At 54.3% G+C, this 22477-nt stretch overlaps 1 protein-coding gene across 5 annotated transcripts in view; it reads right to left on the bottom strand.

The window, feature by feature from the left end:
* Window positions 1-22477, bottom strand: part of CTIF (cap binding complex dependent translation initiation factor) — a 220229-nt gene that overhangs the window by 117871 nt on the left and 79881 nt on the right. The window lies entirely within an intron of this gene.

Genomic DNA, 22477 nt, shown 5'->3' with positions numbered 1-22477 from the left:
TTCCTAGAATTCCTGGAATCCTGAGGCTGTACCTTTATTCAGAGGAGCCGCCCTGTTTCAGAAAGGTGAAGGGTGGGCAGCCTTGCCATGCTTAAATGCAAGGTTTTCGAACTTTTGATTTACCGTATTTTTCAGACCATAAGACACTCCGGACCATAAGAAGCACCAATTTTTAGAGAAGGGAAATGAAGAAAAAAAGATTCTGAAACAAATAGTGTCCTAAAATATTTTATGTGCATTAAAACCCAACATCACAGTCATAAACACATGTAATCAACCCTGTAAAGTAAACAGCAGCATTTAGAACCATTTTAGAACCGGGCAAGCACACAGAGACCACACAGAGCCGGGCAAGTAAAAAAACTTTTTTTTAAAAGTATATGTGTAGGCTATATTTGGACCATAAGACGCAGGGACTTTCCCCCCCACTTCTGGGGGAAAAAAAGTGCGTCTTATGGTCCGAAAAATACGGTACCTTTTTAAATCAGCAGAGACCTTTTTAAAAACAATACCTTCGCTGGTGTCCCAGCATAAAAACACAGACACAGGTGGATAGAAAGGAATTCCACCCCGTTTCCGGCTGCCCCCACTCGCACCCTGGATCACGAACCTAAACTCTGTCCACCCTGAAAGGCTCTGCTCCAGACACCATACTGGATGCTGGCTCCCCAAGAACTGGACTTTTTTCTACAAGAGAAGCTTGCCTTAGGCTCTCTGAACTGGTCTTAGTGGTGCCTCTGACCTCCTGACCTCCCGGAGTGCACATGAGTACTTTGCCTGAGGCAAGGGTGAGCACCCATTTATCTGACACCCAGGGGTCTGTGTCTGCAGGGACTGAGGATATAGAGGCTAGTTCCTGGGTGTCATTGGCACGTGCAGGCCTTGCTTGGTTGTACTAAGCCCGTGGTCGGCAAACTGACTCGTGAGCTACATGCAGCTCTTTGGCCCTTTGAGTGTGGCTCTTCCACAAAATACCACAGTCTATGTTGAAGAAGTGGCATTAGAAGAAGTGTAAGTTTAAAAAACTTGGCTCTCAGAAGAAATTTCAATCGTTGTACTGTTGATTAGCTCTGTTGACTAATGAGTTTGCTGACCACTGTACTAAGCCAATAAAACCCACCCCTCCTTTTCTCGTTCAAGTTGGGCTTCTCCCTGTAACAGCCAAGAGCCTTGACTCATAGGCCGCACATGCCCTTTAGGCAACCTGGGTCCCAGCTCCGTAGCCAAACTTGGAGACCCCTGGGCAGTTGTCTCTTCCAGCCCCCTCCTCCTTCAGGTGGGAAATAGGAAGAACATCTGTGTCCCTCCCACTTCCTTTAACATGGCTATATAAGCCTGCCTTTCCTGGGCTCCTAGATTCCCCTATGTATCTTCAAAATATTTTGAGAAGGGTTTCTAACATTTGCAACTAAAAAAGTCTTAAATCATGTGGCAGGATACAACTTCAGGTGTTGCGGGTGACTGCATCACATGCATGGAGTCACAGACAGCAAACACACCCCTCCCTGTCACTCCCACTGGTAGCCACGCCAGGAAGAATCCCCTGGGTGGAATCAAACACAAATGACAGTCACTCCATACTTCTGAATAACCAGAGTAGGTGAGGACATTGATGCAAAGGACAGGGTCTAAGGCCCAACAGAAAAATGTTTAAAAAAATGGTTTTACCCTAGCCAGTTGGCTCAATGGGTAGAACGTCAGCCTGTGGATTGAAGGGTCTGTGGTTCGATTCTGGTCAAGGGCACGTACTTCAGTGCAGGCTCCATCCTCAGCTTTCGTTGACATGCGTGTGGGGGGCAACCAATCGATGTGTTTCTTTCACATCGATGTTTCTCTCTGTCTCTCCCCCACCCCTTCCTTCCACTCTCTCTAAAAATAAATGGAAAAATATCCCTCAGTGAGGATTAACAACAACAAAATATTTCTAATCTATATGGTATAAAATGTAAAGGAAACAATTACTAAGGTGTTGCTTTTTCAACTACTGTGATCAGTTTCTTATTTTGCAACCAGGGCAGTTGGGTGAAGGATATGTGTGTGTGATGTTGGAGGGATGACTATGTGGTTTTGACTCTCTTTGCATCAAAGTCTAAGACCAAATGAGCCCAAGTGGCTCTTGCCCATGTCCAGGTGACAGGCCCAGCACCAAGAGCCGAGAAGCAACCCTGGACGCAGGCCCTGGCTCAGGGTGGTGTCCCTGCTGCTAGCCGACACAGCGACAGTCACATTTCCTATACATCTGTAGGTCCCATGGTGCCTGGAGTCCTGCTACCTTCCTCAGTTGCTTGTTGGATAAAAAGCTAAGCTGATAACGGGGATGGACCAGAGCTGGGCCCGCCCCATTCTATCCGCTGTGAACCAACAGCACTTGCGGATGACCCAGGGGCCCGGGACATTGCCTCAATCAGCTATTGCCTCACCCAGGCAATCTCTCTGATGTTGCAAGAAGACAGGATGCCCGATGGCCTTGGCGGCTCTCAACATGCAACCATGAGGTCCAGTACTTATGACTGCAACTCTCCTTTAGTTCAACGCAGAAGAGGATGAAGACCTGGGTCCCCCATTGTCCGGGGAAGAGTGTGGTCTGCAGGGGTCACACAAGTGACACGGACAAGGAGGTGAGACTGAGGAAGATGGCTTAGACACATGGAAAGAGGCTGCCTTGTACACTCCTGAGCTGTTTGCAATAGATTCTACTGACTACCTGCTAGGCCACTCAAGGTTGGCAAGTGAGGGCATCCTTGAGCTGATCCCATGCGGACGAGCTAGCCCAATGATGGGCGGGGGGGAGGGGAGGAGGAAGCTGGCCTGCAAAGTCTTTCTCCCTCCCCACCAGGCCTGCCCCATAAATATGCTCCCTTCCACTGAGTGAGCAATTCTTTTTCCTGGAAGGTATTCAACAAAAGTCTCCTTACCATAGAAGGAGCTGAACTATGCCTGCAAGGATTCTGAGCTATGACAATGGTAATAACAGTGTCTGCCACTTATTGAGGCGGGCACAGAGCGAAGAGCTTTACATGAATTACCCAACTCAAAGACTCCCAACAATCCTGAGGGAGGTACTACTATTCCCCATGCTCCACAGGAGAGAAAAAGGAGGACTGAGGACATTTAGTTACAGACCCAAGGAAACGCAGCAAGTGTGTGGTGGAGATGGGACTCAGAGGCTCAGGATGGAATCCTAACACAACACCCACAAGAGCAGGAGATGTGAGAACCAGTGCCAGCCAGTGCAGGCACAATCAAGAAGCCAGCGGAAGTGCATTTCTCAGGCAAGAGACTTCTCCGCCCCGCCCCCCCACCCTAGTCCTATCACAATGGGCTCTGCTCAGCGCCATCATAGTGCACTTCAACAAGCATCTGTTGATGGAATGAGAAAACGGACGAATGAATATAACAACTTTTCAACAAGGCATGAAAAGGCTTAGCTCACTCATGGTTTTCCTTGGATTCACTCTATAGACAATTTAAATTCACAGGTTTGTTGTCATTGGTCTATGCTGGGGGTACCTGGCTTCTTCCCTCTCCTTCCTTCCAAATCATCACTAATAGCTATGCTGCCAAGCTAGATATTAATAGGATCAGTATTGTGCAAACGAATGGACCTCCCTGACAAGCGTGTTGTCAAAAGTGAAAAAGGAACAGGGCCTCATGGAGATCTCCAATTAGGAAGCTAACAAAGCAGTAGAGATGAGGTCCTAAAAATCGGCTTGCATGCAAAAGAATGTCTGAATGGAATTGTGTGTTGACTGTTTGCAAGAAGCTAGGAAATTGTAAGTGCAACTGCAAACATCTTTGGTAGAAAAAATAATTGCCTCAAACTTATTAATTTTTTAAGTGAGTGCTTTAAGGACACGGTCCACCTCTCTCTGACTACAGGAAATGTACCATTTCAGAAATTCAATTACTTGTTCCATTCCCAGAAAGCAGGGCCGACCTTCTGTGGTATGGATGTGAGCCATTAAGGATTCTCTGCCACATAAAAGAGTCTTTATGGGTTGTCTTAAATTGGGCAGCCATTGGTTTCGGCGGCTCACTAGGCCCCAGCAGCTCTGATGACCTAGTTGGTATCTATTTCCCTCCATGTCTCTGTAGCAGACAGTGATTTGACCTACTTTCAGGGGCACAGCGATGGCTCAAGAAGGAACGGAGGGGAAAATGGACACAGGATTTGGAAGTGCAGGCTGCAGGCATCTCCAGGCTGCCCCCCTCTCTGATCAAGCACAGCTCTCATCTCCTGCTTCCTCTCTCCATCTCCAAAGCCTCTTCCTCCTGCAGCCCCTCACCCCGACTCACTCTCCTTGGTCAGGAAAGGAGCTCATTCCTGCCCCGTCTGTCCGACCTCTTAAATCTGTCAGATTTCAGTGTGGGGCCTCCTAACCATCCACCTCCTAGCCCGTAGGGTGGGCTGTGACATCTGTATAGCCCACCAGAGGGACCCAAAGTGGCTGATTGTGGCCTGAGGGCAGCAGTCCATAGCACTGGCCACCCCAGGCCAGGACCTAGACTCAGACTCCTATCAGGACAGTCCACTCTGGCTTAATAGCAAGTAAAAGATTACAAAGAATTTAAGAAGTGGTTTTTAAATTCTGAGCATCTGCAGCTGATGCATCAATGGCAGCTAGGAAGGAAGGCAGGGCCTACTCTCTAGAGCAGGGGTTGGCAAACGCTTGCTGTAAAAAGCCAGGTGGTAAATAAACTCTGCAGGCCACATAGTTTCTGTCACGACTGCTCACCTCTCTGGTTCTACAGCAAAAACAGCCATAGCAGAGCAGAGCACAGAAGCAGGCTTGTGCTCCAATAAAACTTTATTTATAAAACACTGGTGGGAGGCCCTTTGCTCACTGGGCTCCAGAGGCCAAGTGCATGTGGCAGCATTTTGGCTCCACTCTCTGAGCACCCCCTAGTGGTGACTTTTTGCAGTTGATAGATGCCCAGCCTCCTCACATCCCCTCCACCCCACCCCCCACTGCTGTTCAAACTTGCTTTCCCGGAAGGGCCAGACCAACTCAATCTACTAAGAGAGGATAAAAGGGTTATATCTACATTTCAAACAATAAAAACCTCAGTTCTGAGGCCGTCAGTCCAGGATGCTCACTGACAGCCCCTGCGGAGCTTTCTAACATCCCCATGCCCAGCTCCCACCCCGGAAGCTCTGACTGGAGTGGTCTGGAGCTCTCCAGGTGATTCTAAATCAAGGCCAACTGGAGAGCCTTAGACCAAAAGGAGAAAAACAAAAATGTTAGTGACAATGGTTTTGGAATAAGTGCGCCAGCGTGGTAGGTTTATTTCCTGCCTCTGGGAAGGGGAGGGGAGACGAAACATGTCCAGGACCCTTGAAACCCCACACTCAGGCAGTCCCCGTCAGCCACGGCTGGTCCTGTGCATTTGGCACCATGCTCTGGCAAGACCCAAGACCTTCTCATTTTTGTTTTCCTCTTGACATCTAGTATGGTTTCCTATGGGCTAAATGCATACTCTAGGAAAACTGGTTAATCATCAGAAAAGCTCCCAACGGACTAATACTCAATTATCAGCCAGCCAGCCAGCCAATCAATCAATCAATCAATCAACCAATCCTTCAAAATAAAAGTCCTGCCTTCAGGAGGCTTGTAGTCTATGCAGAAAGACAAGGAAAGCACAGGTGAAATACAACGCAGGCTTAGCCATATGCACACTATAGAAGGCAGTGACTCCCACATTTTACTGCACACTACAACCACCTGGCAGATTTTAAAAATCCCCATGCCTGGGTGGTACCCCATGCCAATAAAATCAGAAGGTCTGAGGGTGGAAGACTAATATGTTCTCTCTTAAAACTCCCCGGGGAACCACAATAAGGTCCTGCTACTTAAAGTGTGGTCCATGGACCAGCAGTGTCAGCATCACCTGGGAGCTGGACGGGAAGGCTGGGGCTCAGGCTGAACCCCGTCCCACTGCAACAGCATGTGCACATGAGTGGGATCTGCAGGCAGACAGAGGCATGCAGGAAACTGGCCTTTCCTCATGGGGAGACAGAAAGAAGTTTAAGACGTGACCTTTACACAAGTAAAAAATTAAATCACGTAGCCACACAATTAACAAGCTCAGGGCTTGGGAAAGGAAAAAATGACAATGGCAGGAAAACAGGATGGTCCTAGGAAATTGGGGCGACGGGGTGGTGGAGGATGAGAATGGATGGGTCCAGAGAGAAAATTCTAGGGACTGTGCACGCTTCAGATGTTGTCACGTGGGTGAGTGGGGAGCTACGTGTTGCCTTGAGCCAGAGAGGGAGGGGATGGGATGGGGACTGGGCCAACGTGCTCAGTTTCCTTCAGGAGGAAAGACTGGCATGAGGAGTGGCAGAGGCGGGGAGACCAGAGGAAGGTGTAACCTGGGCCGGGGGAGAGGAGCACCTGGGAAGGTCGGAAATGGAGCATCAAGAATGACCATTCAGCCCGGCCAGTGTGGCTCAGTGATTGAGTCAACCTATGAACTAGGAGGTCACAGTTCGATTCCCAGTCAAGGCACATGCCTGGGTTGTGGGGTCATTCCCTAGTGTGGGGCTTGCAGGAGACAGCCGATCAATAAGTCTCCCATATCATTGAAGTTTCTATCTCTTTCTCCCTCTCCCTTCCTCTCTGAAATCAACATACACACACACACACACACACACACACACACGCGCGCGCGCGCGCGCGCACACACACACACACACACACACACACACACACATATATATATTTTTTAAAGACCTTTCAAAGGAGGGAACTGATTATATCTGGACAAGAGAGTCACTGACCGTTCTGAGCTCTCAAATCGGGGATGGAGGGAAATCAGAACCTCAAGTATTATCACATAAATTCCTTTAGTAACAACTTCCCCGTGTCCCCCCCCCCACCCCGCCCCCCACATCATCTATGGGAAAACACCACGGTCTCCAGCAGACGTGACATCCAAGGGGAAGTAGGGAGGAAAAGCTCCACCGTTCACAGCCTGGACTGTCTACGGCTCCGGGAGCCGTGAAGACTCAGCCCTTGAGCACAGCCTCTTTGTCTCCAGGCCTCTGGAAGTCAAGCCGATTCCCAGTTGGGTTGGAGACGCCGCCGGAGCCTGTTCCCATGTTGCAATAAACGGGAACAATAACTGCAGAGTGGATGTTACCACAATTGTTTCCACTGGAGTTATTTTGGGGGAGGTTAGGGAGATTGTCTATTCCAAGACGTTTCCTTCACTCGATTCCTTTTATAAAACCATTGAGGGGAGAAGCCGGCGTCGCCACCAACCTGCCTGCCCTGCTCACAAGCACGTGCGCAGTGGTGCTGCCGGCGAGTGGCTCCCCGCGGGCCTGTGATCTGCCGTATGCAACCCCCATTTATGGACGCCCTCACAGAAGCCCTGAGATTGCCTGGTGCCTCTCTGTTTTCCAAGCACTTCCTCAGGGACCGTCTTGCTTGATTCTCATGACAACTTTCTGAGATGGCGGCAGGCAGGGGGTGAATTTCCTCTCCCCTGTTGTTCTAGAGATGAGGAAGTGGAGAAGTAAAGGTACTATGGTCAAGGTCATCCGGCTCATCTGTGCTGACGCCTAGAGGATGACTTTGGGTCTTGAGCGTGCTGTACTCCCTATTCATGGTCTATCACCACAGCCAACCCCATGCCAGGCACCGGCTCATGACAGCGCAGCCAAGTGAGGGCTCCCGTGTGGCTGCTACAGAGGGTGCGTTGATGGGGGAAATGTGGGATCCATGGCTGAAGGAGGGCTGGGCTAGACTGGGGAGGTCTTGCATGCCAGAAGCTTGGTCCTCCGTGTGGTGGGGAGGCAGGAAAAGCCAACGCCTGTAGGCAAAACAGCTAGATTTTCGGATTTTGTAGATCAGGCTGGAGGTGATGTGGAGGATGGATTTCAGGGGATGTAAGCCTTACGTGACTGGATACATTCTTAATGCCTTAAGGCAGAGGGCCTCAGCCCTGGCTGCCAGTTAGATTTGCCCAGGAAGCAGTAAAAATAACTAACCGATGCTGAGGACCCAGCACCGGGAGGTTCTGATTTGCTTGGGGTGGAGGCCTGGCATAGGTATTTTTTTTAAAATATATATTTTATTGATTTTTTACAGAGAGGAAGGGAGAGGGATAGAGAGCTAGAAACGTCGATGAGAGAGAAACATCGACCAGCTGCCTCTTGCACACTCCCTACAGGGAAGTGCCCACAACCAATGTACATGCCCTTAACCGGAATCGAACCTGGGACCTTTCAGTCCGCAGACCGACACTCTACCACTGAGCCAAACTGGTTTCGGCGGGCATGGGCATTTTTTAAAGAGCTTCCAACGGACTCTAAGATACAGCAAGAATGGGGGTGGGGAGGAAACACAGCACCTCATTCAAAGACTTTGAAACTGGGTCTTCTGAGCTTTGCAGAAAAGCCAAGCTTCACACCACACTACTGGTGGGACTGAAGGAAGATGTTGTTCGTCACTAACTTTGGACCTGGAACTGCCCTGAGGTGTCTGGGCCATCTCTTCCTACAGCACGGACAGTCCGCTGCCAGTGCCCAGTTTCCCTGGCGACCCAGGAAGGTGCCCGGCCCTGTCTGCAGGGCTGGCTGGTCTGACCCTCTATCTCCCACCAATCTGGTTTCCTCCTCCAGCCCACGGACATCCTGTGCCGCTGCCCGACCTGAGAGCCAGCCTGACGCACGTGGCCATCCCGGGGCTGCCGCCCGCTGAAGTGTCCCGAGAGGACCTCGCCGAGGGCGTGATGCGTTTCCTTGACCACACACCAGCCTGCGCCAGCCTCTGGAACAATGCGCCTCTTCTTGCTGCCAGGAAAGGCCACATAAAGGAACATCTTCTCTCTGCTTGCCACACAAATGTTTCTCTTTTGACCCGGAGGGCACATTGTGGAGAACACTGTGTGCGCACGTTCACGTGTGTGTGTGCACACGCGTGCTGGGACAGGTGAAGAGGGACAACTACCCCTTGGGAGCAGCCCCTGACCAGTCACCATGCCCGGCTTGGCCGGGTGGGGTGAGGGCCAGGCTATGAAGGTTCTGCTGACGAAATGCCTGCTTCTCAGGGCCAACTTTGCTGGGGATCTTTGCGATGAACTCCTCAAAATGCACTCCACATGGCTCACGGGCATTACCCAACATCACGTCCACGTCTGTGAGAGCATCTATGTGCTAAGAGGTGGCCTTTCACGGAACAGGTGAATGAGGTCACGCATCAGGGTCTCTGAAGAGTTTGGGAATGTGGCAGCAGCATTTCTCCTCTGCCAAACACCCCGAACGTGGGCCCGGACGGCGTGTGGGCCGGGGTGGAACGCAGCTCTCTCCAGTGGGCCGCTGACCACAGCCGCCTGCCGAGTTCAGCTCACCGCCTGTCCTGGGGCGGAGCAGAGCGCTGTGCCCAGAGCAGGGCCATCTGTCTGGGCCTCAAGCTCCCCACCCCAGAAGGAAAGGTGCTGGGCAGACGACCTTGAGGGTCCTGTCGGGACGAACACTGTAACAGCCTGTGACACTTCAGCCTGGCGACGCCTTCCTCTCGAAGCAGCAGAACTGGTACCCGCCTCGTCGGCCGTCAGCTATTCCTCTCCGGCCGGGTGGCTCTCTCCAGCTGGAGATGTTCCTTCCCGGCTTCTGGGCCTCTCGGTCGTCACAGACTCAGAGCACTCGGACCAGTTTGGCCGGGGCCATCAAGTGTCTGAGGAAGGAGCAGCTATTTTCCTAATGGGCACAAAGCGGCCCTACTGGCTGTGGCAGGGTTGGCCCAGGGACTAGAATGCTTTTGGGAAAGCCTTCCTCAGGGGCCAGGAAAGGCCTCCCAGGCCTGCCCACAGCTCGGCACTGGAACAGAGACGGATGAGGCTGGGACGTCATTGCCCAGGGCAGTGTGCAGAGGTCAGGGCGGGAGGCCCTCCCCGGGGTGCTGACAAGGCCCGTTTTCCCCGTCTCTTTCTGGCCAGCGGGTGCCCGGCTTGGGGAGGGGTCTTCAGCTGCCATTCCCCGCGGACACGGCCTTGCTATTCTGTTCACGTGGGAGGTGGGGTCAGAGATGGAGAGGCCGCTCTGGCTGTGATTTTTTTTCTTCTTTTCCTCCTTTATCTGCCTACCGAGTGTTTTACGTCAGACACTTTAGTGATGAAGCCTTTTCCCAGACACCTATTGCTGCTGATCCCTGGTGAGATCCCAGAGTAAATGGCGCCAGGGCCCGTCAGCAGAATTCTCCGTAAACACAACTGCAGGATGTGTGGGGAGAGCAGCCGCCCCAGCATCCTGGGCCCCGATCCGGCGCGGGATTGGCCGAGGGTCCCTGGGTGCAGGCCTTTCCCATGGGGAGGAGCCTCAGTTTCCCTGCGGACCATGGTGTGCTGAGAATGCTTCCCTGGTGGTTAGGATGTTGGCTCGGTGGTCGCCAAGAGGACACCTGGGGAGATTTCAGCTCTTGCTCCATCGCCTGACTCTGGCCATCCCTCACCCCTGCCCCAGGCGGAAGCAGCCGAAGGGGTGAATCCTCTCAGCCGGTCTAGGTGTCCACTCCCACGTCTCCTACGCCTGGGCCCACACTCATCTGGCCCTCCCCCCTCAGCAGCACACCTCCGCGGCACCCTGCACGTGGGGCCTGAGCAGTGTGCCAGTGCACGAATCCTTGCCAGCGATCGGCTGGAAACAGGGCACTTCCAGGAAGTAGGCGGCACCCACAGTCTGTGCCCTTCGGGGCTCTGTGTTCCGGAGACGAGCCGGAGACAGGAGCCGCTGACGGAGCTGCGCAGACTGGCTCCCATCACCCTCCATTGGCACTCTGGGCCTCCGCCCTTCAGCATAGGGTGTGATGCCCACGGCGGCAACAGTGCCCTGCCCGCCCTTCGGGGCACGCTTGCTTCTTGCAACATTTCCAGAATTGCACAGGAACTCCCAGACGGGGAGGTAAGAGCTACCAGAAGTCCCACACAGACTGTTTTCGGGAACTGCAGGATGCGTGGATTGCTGAGATGCAAACTGGCAAAAGGCAAGGACAGTTCGTTCCTTATGCATCCCTTACGCGAGGCCTGCTGGGTGGGTGGGGCCAGTTTCTCAGGAATGCCAAGGAGAGAGGCCCGCACAGGACCTGGCGCCCGGGCGCCCTGCAGGTTTTCAGGGGCGATGTAAGAGATGCGTGACCCCGCCCTTTGCACATACTGGCTCACACAAATGGCTCACACATTTGCTCTGTCATTTTAGCGGCTACCTATGGATCTGCGATTGGCTGAGCTCCAACCATGCACCCAGCCATCCCAGGTGTGGTGCTGGACAACGGGCCCGCCCCAGCCCCTGGAGGCTTGCTGGGGGAGCCTTACCACCAGAGGGGCTAAGTGCCGAGCTAGGCAGGGGTGACTGTGCTAAATGTGGGGCAATAAAGCCCTCTCCCCCAGCACATCTCCTTCGTGTGGGAGCAAGCTTCTCTGTAAGCTCTGAATCCAGGCAGATTTTCCCAGGACCCCTCAGACAGCTGGTGTGTGTGTGTGTGTGCGCGCGCGCGCGCGCGCGTCCCTTAGCGGTCTCTGAACAACAGGCAAGAAAAAGACCCATTAATTAGCATTCAGGTACATCCTGCTGCCCCCTTTGTATGGGAACCCAGGGACAGCATGCCAGGCCTCAGCCACATGCCTGGACTCGGAAGACATGGCTTCACCCCTCTATTCCCAGATGCAAACATCTGCTCCCATGGCTACTCCCCTCAAGCACACTGAGCTCGGGGTCACCTCCACACTCTCCCTGTTTCCCTCATCACCCAAATCAGACACCCGCCTCTACCGGGTGGAGGAGCCACATGTGCTTATTTCAACCGCCCCCTCTTATCAATGAAAAAGGTCATGAACCCACAAAGGCACACGGACCAAGAAAAGAGATTTCGACAAATTGAAGGGAGACAGGAAGTGAGTGGAGTAGCAGGTAACTTAGCAGAGATTCTGATGAGCAATGTGCTGCCTGAGCCTGCAAACCTGCCGGGAGCTCAGAGCTCGGGGCTCAGGTACCATGAAGACGAGGTTTGGGGGCTGGGAGAAAATAGCACAACTGGATGAAAGTCTGAGTGTGGGACTCCCCATGTCTCCCCGGGCCCCTCCCCACCCCGCACAACCCTGCGAGGACTCTTCCGTCCCCGCCCAGGACACAGGTTTGCTTTCTGGAGAAGGTGAACAGGAGGCCCGGGACACAGGCTCAAGTAATGGGACAGAGGAGAGGGTCAGGAACACAGCGGGGTTCAGGAGCAACATGCACACCTACACCTGGATCCGGGTTTCCAAACATCATCACTGACAAGTGCCAGGGCTCCCTGGACATTGGTGGATGCTAGGGCGGCACAGAGAAAGTCCCCAGAGGCCAGAACAACTTCTGGTGCCGGCAGGCAAGGAAGCGCTCAAATAATGAGGGCATTTTAGAAACAGACACGAGGGGGGGTGGGGGGGGGAGGAAGGGAGGACTCACTGGTCAAATATGGGATAATCTGAGCATCAAAATAGATAATAAGAGTAGTGGGTTACAGCTCTTAGAATGAAGTGACAGTCCATAAGCCAAGACATAAATAGTAAGGAGACAAAAGGTAAATGGGGGTGGGGGGGAGCTCTTTCTCACAGCAGAAAGCCAACTAAAAAATGCACCTGGAATTAGAAAAGTCACCGTCTGCCAACCAGCTGATGACACCGCAGGCAGGAACTATCCGAGAGGAACTTACACTGGAGGGTAAGCCCACCACAGAAATGGTGCAGTCACAGTCTCCTCAAACAGCTCCTGCAAGATACTTGTAAATTCCGGAGGGAAGCAGGGTGACTGTAGTGGCGGGGCCTGAACAGGTGGCCGAAGCCGCCTCACATCACACCGTGCGCTCCCCGGAGCCACGCACTGAATACCGGGTGCCTCCCCCGTGGCATTCTTTCTAAAACAGCGTAAGTTCGATCACAAGGAAACATCAGACAAATCCAAATGGAAGGACATTCTACAAAACAGCTGGCCTGCACAGACTCTTCAGAAAAGTCAAGGTCTTGAGAGACCAAGAAAGTTCAAGGGGACTAAAGGGACATGACGACTAGAAGCAAAGTGTGATCATCTAAATCAGAACAATGTCAGGGCCAAAGGGTCTTTGTGAGACAACAGGGAACATGTAAACGAGGCCTATGGGTTATATCATAGTATCTACCAGGGTTCATGTCCCAATTTTGATCATGAGTTGGTTATGTCAGACCATGTCCCTGCTTTTAGGAGAACACACCGAGTTATACAGGGTTGAAGTAGCATTCTTTTCTGCAATTGGTCCTTCAAACAATCAAGAAAAAACCCCCACACACAACTGTGCAGAGAATGCTGAAGCAAGCACGGCAAACATTAGCACTTGGGGAATCTGGGTGAAGGGTATATAGCAATTCTCTGTATTGTTTTTTCAACTTTTCTGTACGTTGATTTCTTTTTTCAAAGTAGAAAATTAGAATTCAGTAATGAAGGGGAATCACCTGACTAAAAATTTCATGTAATTACTAGTGAGAAGAGAAAGACAAGAACAAAATTCTTATCTACCATAATAGGAAGTCAGCAGAGAACATCTGAAATCGATAGGATTTAAAAGAAACATCTTAAAAGAACAGTATATAAAAATTAGAAATAATAGACATTATGTATATTAGAAATATGGTGGCACACCAGAAAAAAACATCCAAAAAAAAGTGACAGCATTTCCTCTGAAGAATGCAACCAGTAGAGTCTGAGTAGACGGAGAAGCAATGGGGAAAGGCATGGTTATGTTCTGTTGTAGGCCTTTTAGTATTATTTAACTTGTGGTATTTAATTTAATTTAATAATTACTTAGTGCTATTTAATTTTTGGTGTTTTAAAAGTGTATTTAATTTGTATGAACTCCAGGTAGGTACTCCTTTTGTAAAAGGCGAAAGATTTATGCGATCTGAAGAGAAACCAGAGTGTTAGGTACTCCTTTTGGAAAAGCTGGGTAGGCAGATGGATCTAAACCTTTAGAGCCCAGCTCCCCACGGAGGGGTGAACCCAGCTTGCCTTTGGAAATCCCATTGGCACCGAGGGCATCCCGCTGTGCCAACAAGTTGAGTTAACTGTTACTGAGAGCCACAGAAGGCACGAGGTGGCAGCGGCTACGGGACCATCTGCTGAGGACACGGGCCGTGGGGCAGAGGGTGAAATCGAAGTCTGCACAGGGCTGACAGCCCTTGGCCTCATGGGACGACTGCATCCCAGAATCCTCAGCTCGGCAGCCACGGCACCAGGGGCTTGTCCCAGCGGAGCGTGAGGCCACCCTTACCTTTCCCTGGATCCCGGCCAGGCAGGCAGACCCCTGGGACCCAAAGCCACAAGCAGCGAAACGCTGAATTCAATTCCCCATCAGCACTGAAAACACCCCGCCTGCTGCGAACGCTCTGGGGACCAGAGAAGCCTGGGAGGGGGGCGGAGGTGCCTATGCCGCCATGTGACCGGGAGCCGACCGTCTTCCTGAACCTCCGGGGCTGGGCGCCCCAAGGAAAGGTGGGGGTCTTTGGGGAACACAGGATAGACAGCATGATGCTTTAAGAATTCAGCAAGGCCTTTCCTCTAGATCAGGGATGGGAACGTCTGGCCCAGCTAAGGCACTGGGGGCGAGTTAATGAGATAGAGCAGGCTGATTTTTAAGTTGACATTTTTGTATGGCCCACGAATGGCGTTACCAATATCCAAATGGCCCTTGGCAGGAAAAAGGTCGCCCACCCTGCTCTAGAAGCACCCTGAGAGTGGGTGGAGGGTTCAGGGCTGGGCGGCAGAGCCTCGGCTGCTATTTCACTGAGGGAAGATGAGGCTGACAGGCAGGACACGATCACCTGTCCCTGGGGCGGTCGCCTGTCCGCCTCAGCCCTCTGCTCAGGAGTCAGAGCGCCGAACCCCGGAGGGAAAGGCCAGCATTGTGTTCTGGACAGGATGGCGATACCTGCCCTTTCCATGATCTATTTAGCTGGGCCGGCCACCACATCGCTGTTATTATTTATAGTCTGTTTAATGTCAACTTCTGATGACTCCCTTTGTAGGCAGACGTTAGTGTTTGTTGTTTCATCCCAGCTCAGCTTCCTCCTGTCACCACGTATGCGTCAGGATCGCTGCCCGCTGCCCAGGGAGCTCCGAGCGCAGGGACAAATGCCCTCACCACCCATTGCCGACCAGTAACGAGGAAAGTTAACTTTGCACACCGAAGGGCTACGGTCTGGAGAGGAGAGCCAGAATGGTCAGCCCAGGGCTTCCCCTCCGTCTCTGACCTAGGCTGCCCACACCTCCACCCAGAGGGTGGCTCTGACCGCCTGCAAACACACCGTGTCACAGGGGGCTCCCCTGAGGTTTCTACCTTTGACAGGCGGGAGGTAACCCTAATCCGCAGGGGTTCCCCCAGGTCTGCTGGGGCCAACGGGTCACCTGGGGCTTGGCCAGGGACAGGAACAGGCAATGGAGTCTGCGGGGCTGTGTTGTTCCTGAATCAGCCAACCTTTTGCCAGTCCACATCCTTGGCTGTCAAACACGGCACGATTCTCTGTCCTTCATGTGAGCAGAACCATTGTAAGAGAACAAACAACAAGACATTTTGGCAGCAAATAGAAGGGACTAGGCGCTGTCGATGACTCAAGAAATTGAGACAGACAACAGACCTGTCTCATAAACATCACGTTTGCTAAGAGACTAGACCTTCATGGTTACCCACAGCAGAAGAAGTGATAACTGTGTGACAATGGGTGTTAGCTGATGCTACAATGGCAACCGTACTGCCGTAGAAACGTGTCAAATCAATAGGCTGTATACCTTACACGTTCACAAGGTTGTTTGTCAAATATGTATCTCAACAACAACAGAATAATAAAGAAAAAAGAAAAAGAGAGAGAGGAATTAAAAAGTGGTTAAGAGCTCTCAAACCTGAGCAGGCAGCAGAGCTGCCTGGAGGGCTTGCTGGAGACACAGCTCTGCCCCCTCCCTTCCCCGTTTCTGATTCAGTAGGAGAAAGGTCAGCCCAAGCATCTGCATGTCTAACAAGTTCCCGGCTGACCCTGACACCGCTGGTCTGAGGACACCATGGAGAAGCACTGCCTTAAGGGCTGCAAAGGTGAGTGTGCTCTGCCCTGAGGATGTGGAGTGTGTGTCCTGGGGAAAGGTGTGTGGGTGTGGAAGAGACAGACAGACACTCCGATGACGGGGAGGGGCGGCCCTTCTACAGACAGATACTATTATAAATGCTGGAGGAGCCCAGATGACGCAATAGGAAGTGGGTTATCAGGGAAGGCTGCACAGAGGAGGTGATCCTCGGGCAATCTGCCCAGAACAGGCCCGTGGCAGGCCGGCACCTGAAGCAGGAAGGACATGTAAGGCAGGGGACCCGTGCTGCTGGATCAAGGACCTGTTCATTAGTCCCAAGGAGAGAGCCCCACTGGGGAGTCACAGGAGCGAGGCCTGGAAGGCGGGCGGGCCCCGGTGGTCAAGGCCAGTCTGGGCATTTCCTCTGGGCCTCGGGAGTCAATAAAGACTTCTAAGCACGGCGGTAAGTTTGGTAGAACCTTCACCTTCCTGGGTCTCAGTTTCCTTGTCTGTAACGGGGTGACGGGCAGAAGGCCGGGGTAGGCCTTTTCAGCCCTGACTGACATCTATGACTCAGTGGGGCCAGGGGAGGGAGTGGTGTCACCCAGCCAGTGGCCTCACCCTGCTGGCAGGCCCTTGGGACACACAGGGACCCTATGGCCACGCACACAGGCTTGGTCTCTCGGTCCATCTGCTGTCTCCAGAACCCTGGCCCAGCCTGGGAAGCGGAGGCAGGCCCGAGGTGTCACACACATTGCTAACCTCCCCTGCTCCCCCCTCCGCCATCCCCCACCCTCACCCCCTTTCCAGGCTGTGGAGAGCCCAGCGGCCTGGGATTGTGTGGTGCTCACAATGGAAGGAAGAGGGTGTAGGAGGGAGGTCCCCGGGCTGACCCTGGTATTGTTCTTGGGCCAGAAGAAGGCTTCCTCCCGCCCGGCCGCCGCGGTGCCAGAAACAACGGCGTCCAGCCAGCGAGAGTCCGCGCGCGGGAGGGGGGGGGGCGCCCGCAGGCAGGCAGCGCGGCCTGGGAGCCGGGGCCCATTCACAAACGCCTGCTGCCGAGCACGTAGGCCTGTCCGCCCCTGCCCCCTCGGCGGCGGCCGCCGACTGTTCCCAGCGAGGGAGGCTGGGGCGAACGAAAATAACCGCCTCTCCTCCACCCCCAACCTCACCGCCGCCGCCAGGAAGGAGAGCACGACCAGAAATGGCATGCTGGCTAATAAAGGAATAATGGATGCTTCACACCCTCGGCAACACCTCCCTCTTCCCCCTGCCTCCGCTGCTCTCCCACTGACCACGGGCACAGGAGAAAGGGTGCCAGACCAGGATGCAGACTTGCGTCCGCAGGCCCGGCCCAGTCAGCAGGGCTGGGTGTTAACCAGCCCTGGATGCGGCTCTAGGAACGGACGGATGGATGGATGATGGACGGACCGTGGGCTCCGGGCCTCCCGGAGGGCTGTTCACTCACTGGGGGGTGAGCGTGTGCAGGAGGGAGACTGCCTCTGAGCGTCCGTAGATAAGGTCCCGTAGGCCAGGTGAGGGAGGGCCTGTTCCCAGCACTGTGCGCGGGCACCTCTGCTGACCTCCCCGTCCCGCGCCCAGGGCACTCCCGAGCAGGGCTGGGAGGGAACTCCGGTTCCTGCTGAGATGACCTCTGTCCAGCCTAGGCCGAGACAGATGCAGACGTCAGACTGGCCTCACTAGGGCCTGTTACTCCCCTCGCCCCGAGTGCTCCGCCCCTCCCCGCCGCTGTCTGACTAATCCAGCCCTTTGGCACAGAGCAAAGGATTCTGGGGATGGTCAGGCCCAACGCAGGGCATGAAGCAGATAACCTCTTCATGGGGCAAGTTGTGTCTGAAGGACCCTGGCCTGTCCCTAAAGAAATAGCAGGACTTCCTCCCCTGGCCCCTGTGGGGAGATGTGTGCATCCTAGGAATTCCCCAAGGGTCCCAGCAGCAGGGCAGGACTGACTGGGCCCTCCCCCTCTCCCCCCCGGGGCTGCCTAAATCCTCCCTCCATCACACATTTCCTGGCTCAAGAACACGTGGTCGGGTCCCTGGTTGGTCCACTGCTCTCTGCTATGGAAATGTCCCTTCAGGACTCCTGGACCCCCATTCTCCACAGTCCCCTTTCTTTGGAGCCACTGCTTGATCACTTCTGCCATCCTCGGGGCCAGGCCTTCTCTTTTCTCTCCACAAATCCACCCTCTCTACCCCCCGACCCCGCCACCCCTAAGGCCAGGGCCAGGTCTGCCCCCTCCAGGAAGTGCAGACACACACAGAAGCAGGACACAAACAGACAACCTCAAGTCTGGCCTAGGATCAAGTCCCCCAAATGCCCCCAACCTCTGGGGACAGAGGTGGTCTGATTCGCCCAGGAGGGCTTCACGGAGGAGGTAACATTTGAACAGGGACACGAGAGGGGGGAGACCGGGGGGAGGGCAAGGTCAGGACACACAGGGGTGAGGATGTGAGCACGTCGAGGAGCCTCACGCAGTGGGGGAGGCAGGTCTTCCCTCGGCCTGAGGTCGACACAGGCGGACGGTTATTATTTTTTAAGATGTCAGTCTGAGAAGGACCTGGGGAAACTCAACAGAATCTCCACCCTCTACTCCCCACCCTCCCACCCCCACCCCCCAGACGGGACCTGCTGGGCGGTTCCCAGGAACATTCCTGTGTGTCAAGCTCACAGCCCCCTGCTCGCTTCCATGTAACCAGACCACACAGCCTCTGCAGCCTGCGTTTTGGCTTACAAGTAGCTGTCCCTCTCGGACCCGGTGCACAGGACCTTCAGCACTGCCTCGCGATGCAAGTCAGACAGGTGGGGATCCCACGAAGGCACAGGGGCTTGGAGAGAACGGTGATGAGGAACCGCGCCGCGTAGTGTGTGTGGAGCTGCAGGGCTCGCCCAGGGCTCCGGGGAAGGCACCCGAGGGTGGCGCCACCTGCCTCAGCTCTCAGGGCATTTCTGGGCTTATATTCCCCACCGGCGTTGGGCACGCTTCTTCTGTGGAGGGCCCGAGAGGACGTGTTTAAGGCATTGCTGGTGGTTAGGGTCCATGTCATCAATCCCCAGCACTGCCTGGGTGAACGGTACGGTATGTCTGTATGCCCGACACCACTGTGCGCCTCCGTGCTCCCCTAATGGTGCCTGTGTGCGCCCGACATCGCCTGTGCGCCCCTAACTCTGTCTGCAGAAACAGGCTGCAAAGCTGTGCTTGGTCGGTGGGGCATGTTCTGCTGACCCCCCCCCCCCCCAACCCGTCTAAGGCTCTTGCTGTGTTCTGAGCGCCTGAGTCTGGCCTATGAGAAAGGAGGATGTTTTCTGGACCCGGAGCCAGAGCGCACGCACCTGCTACCTGCCGTCCAGCTCCTGGCAATCTGCCCGCCCCAGGCCCTGCCACAGCCCAGTCCTCACAGCCCGTTGACTGTTGCCTAGGAACATTCCTAGTTGTCACCAACAAAGTCACATCCCCTCTCCCCCCAGAAATAATGTCTTGTAAAGAGACTCATAAATGACAAAAACACAAACAGGCTGCCTCACAGAGCACGCTGCCCATTCCCAGGGGGCCTTGCTACCTGGCGGCCTCAGACAGGAAGCCGGCTGCTGTGAAGAGCCGTGTCCTTTGTTGCAGGGGCGCCTATTTTTGTCCTGAGGAGGAAGCATGGGGGCGGGGGCGGAGGGGGTGGTCACAGGGCAGAGGGGCTCTCCCAGGTAAGCACGCCTCCTGGGGAGCGGAGGACGCGTCTTGGGTCACAGGGATGAGAAAGAAGCCACTGGGAACCTTTCCCATTGGAAAAATAAAGAAGGGAAAGCCATTTCTCTTCTTCTTTCAAGGGTGTCTCCCCTCTCAGTCTCTCCCTCCATTTTTAGTGCCTTCAAAAAAAAAAAAAAATAAATAATAATAAAAAAGAGATACCCACGTGTTTGTCCCTGTTCATTAAGGAAATGACATTCCCCACTGACTTGCTGTACGTGACTGCGGCCGCCGAGAATGAGAACGGTTTTCTAGCGGCTCTTCTTCCTTCCAACGAGGACGCGGAGGAGTCCGGAGGCCTGAATTCCAACCCCCACGCCCCACTGATAAGCCCTGCGACTTGGGGCGGCGAGGTATCTGGTCGCAGTTTCCGCGTCTGTAAGATGTCTACGATAGCCATACCTCTGCCTCGCCCGTGCCTTCAGAGACGACGTGCCGACAGGCAGCCCAGACAGGACTGGATCCGTGGGAACCGGAGGGGGAGGCCCAGCGTCTGGCCTGGGGTGCTGGGGCAGGAGCCAGTCAGGGTGCACTCAGCCACCCAGTAGTTCATGGGCCCCTGTATGCACCCGTGCGGGGCTGATTTCCAGGGGAGGATGCAGACCCCAACAGAAGTAGAGCACAGGCGTGAGCAATGCCACACAGAATGGAGTGGGGCGGGGAGGGGTGGCCAAGGCCCTCCTGGGAAGGTGCAGCGCCCCCTGCATTTTAACTCAGTCCGTCATGGCTAAGCCCTCGCCTGGCTCACAGGAGGCAGTTCGAGAGACCCTGGCAGACCCAGCGAACGAGGCCAGAGTGGACCTTCCGTGGGACCAAGAGGTGACCTGCAGTGGCACTTTGGGGAAAAGGAGAGGGCCTTGGGGAAGGAGGGCTTTTCACGTGATTTTCACATTTTTAACCTATCCCAGCGTCTCGGGGTATGTTAATAATCCTATGCCTGTGAGGTAGCGATCCTGGAAGTGTCCAGAAGACTTGGCAACAGAGCTGGCATAGCTCTGGGGAACAATAAAGTCACTGCTTCCCATCTGGAAGACTGGGAATGGGGCTACAGCAGCTTCCATCCAGCGTCCACCAACCCTGTTTCCAAACAGCACCAGCGCCCCCTGCTGGAAGGAGAAGGCGGCTCCTGCATCAGCCCCCAGTGTTAGTCCGCCAAGCCAAGCGCTCGGTGGCAAGGGGGAGTCCTGGCCATCACTCTGGCTCGCAGTGATTTTCATTCTGGAAGCTTGCTGATCCCTCAGGTTCCTCAGGCATGTGCCTGTGTGTGCCTGTGTGTGACTGTGTGTGTATGTGTGTGACTGTGTGCCTGTGTATGTACATGCAGGTGTGGGGTTGGTACTCATCTTGCTATTACTTGTGGCCAAGCATGGGAACGGCTGCTTAACCCCAAGTCTCACTGTCTCCTCCTTCAGCTGGTCTCCTGTCCTTTCTCAGCCGGGGTCCTGTGTGAAGAGAGTGCCTTGGGCACACTCTTCTGAGGTCAGAAACCCTGGGTCACCTTCCGCCTGGGCCTTCCGTAGGGAGCGCCTTGGACTCATCCGTGAGCCAGAAATGCCACCCGAGTCGGGTATGCTTCTGCTCAGTGTGCGTGCCACGGGACTCGCACATCCTACATGACTAACCCGGGCCAGTCTCCAGAGCTCAGCGTGACAGACACAGAGCTTAGCGTCAAAACTTCCTAAGAGGAAGGCAGAAAGGGAACTATGCAGTTCCTATTGTTGGAAAACAAAACATCATATTTGTCTGACAGAGAAGTCAGAAAAACTGATCGAAAAGTCTCCTTTCAGAAAGCTTGGGCCAGACACAGGGCAGTTCAACAGCGATGGCTCTCGGCTGGGGTTTTACAAAAGAGAAGCACGTCGGTGGGTGAGGGAAGCAGCGTTTCCTCGCGCCCGAGGCCTGGACCCCTGTGCTGGGGGAACCACCTGCCGCAGGGTCAGGGCGAGGGTTGTTGTGCAAAGTGAGGACAGGACCCACTCAGATCCGATTTTCCACCTTCACAGTGAGCTTCGTGGAGCATAACCTGGCTAGGATTACAGAGCTCCATCTCCCCCTAGCTCGGGCTGCCAGTGCCTGTCCGTCCAAGGGCAGAAGCCAACATGCGCTAACTCCCACGCCCCACGCTGGCGGGAGCTTCCCCTGCAGGCCCGGGCGAAGCCGTCTGGGGTGGGGAATGCCACCAGCACCCCTCATGTGGTCCTCAGGGTCTGAGGAGGGAGTGTGGGGAGTACTCCCAGGAGGAATGTCAGGCCCCTGTACAGCAGAAGACATTTTGGCCAAACAGGTGCGTCCCTGCATCTTTGTGTGGCTGCCTCTTCTACTACCTCATTCACTCCCTTGTTCAGGGCAGGAAGGGCCCGGGTGCTGCTTTGGGTCATTTTTGGGACCATTTACATGTTGAGCGCCAAAAGGCAAGGACACCTTTGGCTGTTGGGGACTAGGGACTTCCCACTGCAAATGCCAGCCTGCGTAGCCTCTGGAGCGGTGTGCTGGCGCCCTCTAGTGGGAGCTGACTGCGGTGCAGCCGACTGTCCTGGCCTCTGCACCAGGTGCGCCTGACCCTGAGCCACACTGGGAGCAGGATTACAAATGATGGGGGCTGGAAGGTTCCTATCATTGTCAACACAGCGCGACAGCCAACCCCTTCCACCCCACACGCA

The sequence above is a fragment of the Pipistrellus kuhlii genome, unplaced genomic scaffold, assembly GCF_014108245.1.
Source record: "Pipistrellus kuhlii isolate mPipKuh1 unplaced genomic scaffold, mPipKuh1.p scaffold_m20_p_6, whole genome shotgun sequence".
Taxonomy (NCBI): Eukaryota; Metazoa; Chordata; class Mammalia; order Chiroptera; family Vespertilionidae; genus Pipistrellus; species Pipistrellus kuhlii.
The sequence above is the reverse complement of the archived record's forward strand: the minus strand, read 5'-3'. Positions and strand labels throughout refer to the sequence as shown.